We start from the raw sequence: 2468 nt of genomic DNA on the forward strand, positions 1-2468 counted from the left end.
CTTCATCTACAAAGCTTAACCATCAAAGCTTCACCTAGAAAGCTTCAACACCAAAGCTTCACCTACAAAGCTTCAACACAAAACCTTGCTCCAAATAAACAAATTTTGTTCACAAAACCCAAGATGCCCTTGAACTTGTACAAAAACACTTGGGTAAACATAAACATTTTTTGTTTTACACCCACAAGGGCCCAAAATTTTCCTTCTTATTTATTCACTTAAATATGTTCCCAAACATATTATAATAGATCCAACAACAAGCCAAAGTCCCAAGTTTCATAATGGACAAAAGTACAAGCAATTCATCAATAATGAAGGTGCTACAAAAATTGGAATCTGCCCCAAAATAGAAATCCAACCCAAGAGACTTTTTCTCTCTCTCCCTCTTCCGCCTCCTTTCATCTATCAAATTTCTGCAACCTCTGCTCTTCTCCAATGGAGCTGAATTTTAGACACCCTATAGTTCTTGAGCATATGAACAACTTTCAAGAAGGAACCATTTCTGTTTGAGCGACGGAAATTACAGTGTTGAAGCTCCAAACATGATAGTCGGCTTCTTGCAGATTTCGAAGCTGTTGTGATGTTTCGAAGATCTGGAAATATTTAACCGTTAGTTCATCCTGAATTTTTGATATGTTATGAAAGAGTCGATGAGGAACAACTTCAATGAAGAAAGCATACCGATCTGAACAAGAGAAAATGGAGTTTCAAAGCTCACAACAAATCTGACGGGTTGACAGAAAAATAATAACCAGTCATTCATCATACCTGGATTTCTGGAGTTATACTGCTCCGAGGGATCTCAAATTTGGATATGTTGTAGTTCACAAGCTGAGGAACAACTTCAATGAAGAAAGCATGCTGATCTGAGCAAGAGAAAATAGAGTTTCAAAGCTCACAACAAATCTGACGGGTTGACAGACAAATGATAAACAGTCACTCATCATACCTGGATTTCTGGAGTTATACTGCTCCGAGGGACCTCAAATTTGGATATGTTGTAGTTCACAAGTTAAGGAACAACTTCGATGAAGAAAGTATGTTGATCTGAACAAGAGAAAATGGAGTTTCGAAGCTCACAACAAGTCTGACGGATTAACAGAACATTGATGAACAGTTACTCATCATACTTGAATTTCGGAAGTTGTACTACTCCGATGGATCTCAAATTTGGATATGTTGTAGTTCACAAGATAAGGAAAAACTTTCATGAAGACGACTTTGCAATCTGAGCTATAGAGAAAGGTGTTATCTTGCATCCACTCAGGCTGATTAGTGGAAACGAAAAGCAATTCCACCAAAGAAAAGATGAAAAAGAGAGAAAAGCTACTAATTGCACTTGATCTTGTCTAGTCAATAGCATGCAGCATCAAACACACAAAAGTTGGAAATATTTTTAGATAAAGCATATACGAATGTGTGACATCGAAACAAGGATTCGTTACTTTGACAAATTAGTAACACGCGAGACACCTCATTCGGCAACTCTCTTCGCCTGAAGACTTGGGGGACTCCCACCATATGCTACTGCACCTTCATACTCGGCAGTCTCACAACCACTCAGTGACTTGGATTTTTCAAGTCTCCAACCGAGAAGTTTTCCTCACTCGGGAAATTAAGGGAACACTACCTCAAACTACATGCTTCACTCACAAAGCTTCAACAATACAGGTTTCAACAAAAGCAAAAATTCAAAGAACTTTATGAAGAAGGCTTTGGTGTATTTAACACAATATGTTGAAATGAAGCAAATCTTATTTATTAATATTTTCGATAAGCCACAAATATGTACATATACATGAGTCAAAATAAACAAACAAAAGGGAGCCTTCACAAAGGTTGCTTAGGGGAAGTCTCAGCAGTCGGTAGAGCCCCAGAAAGAGAAAGCACCGGAGGGTGGTTATCCGGAGCCTCAGTACTTGACAAAACCCCAGAAGGAGGAGGCATTGGAGGTTCATCATTTGAAGCTTCATTACCAGGTACAACCCTAGAGGACGAAGGCAATAAATGCCTTTGGAACAAACCCACAAACCGCTGATGATCAAGTAAAACCTTACCATCAGATTCCTTCATCTGGTCAAGCTTCCTCTTCATGTTTGTAGCATAGTCATGGGCGAGCCGGTGCAACTGCTTATTCTCATGCTTGAGCCCTCTAATCTCCTGTTTGAGACTCATCACTTCAGCAGCCAATGATTCAACTTGGCGGGTTCTAGCAAATAGGCGTTGGGCCATATTAGACACAGAACCTGCACACTGAACACTAAGAGCCAGAGAGTCCTTAACAGCCAACTCATCAGACCGTTTGGAAAGTAGTCTGTTATCTTTGGGAGTGAGAAGGTTCCTGGCCACCACTGCAGCGGTCATATCATTCTTCATCACAGAATCCCCAACGGTAAGAGGACCAGTAGGGGATATGAAGGATGGGCGCCATATGTTGTCTGGAGAAGGCGTGGCTGTCTCTTCTCCAA

At 40.4% G+C, this 2468-nt stretch overlaps 1 long non-coding RNA gene across 1 annotated transcript; it reads right to left on the minus strand.

Annotated features, from left to right (window-relative positions):
- Positions 1–258: 258 nt before the first annotated feature.
- On the minus strand, positions 259–1223 carry LOC139188046 (uncharacterized). Its single transcript, XR_011571173.1, has 3 exons — positions 950–1223; positions 769–866; positions 259–593 (listed from the first exon to the last, which is right to left on the minus strand). It is a non-coding gene; the product is annotated as an uncharacterized lncRNA (long non-coding RNA).
- Between the last annotated feature and the right edge of the window lie 1245 nt (positions 1224–2468).

The sequence above is a fragment of the Malus domestica genome, chromosome 09 (genome assembly GCF_042453785.1).
Source record: "Malus domestica chromosome 09, GDT2T_hap1".
In the NCBI taxonomy this organism is placed as follows: Eukaryota; Viridiplantae; Streptophyta; class Magnoliopsida; order Rosales; family Rosaceae; genus Malus; species Malus domestica.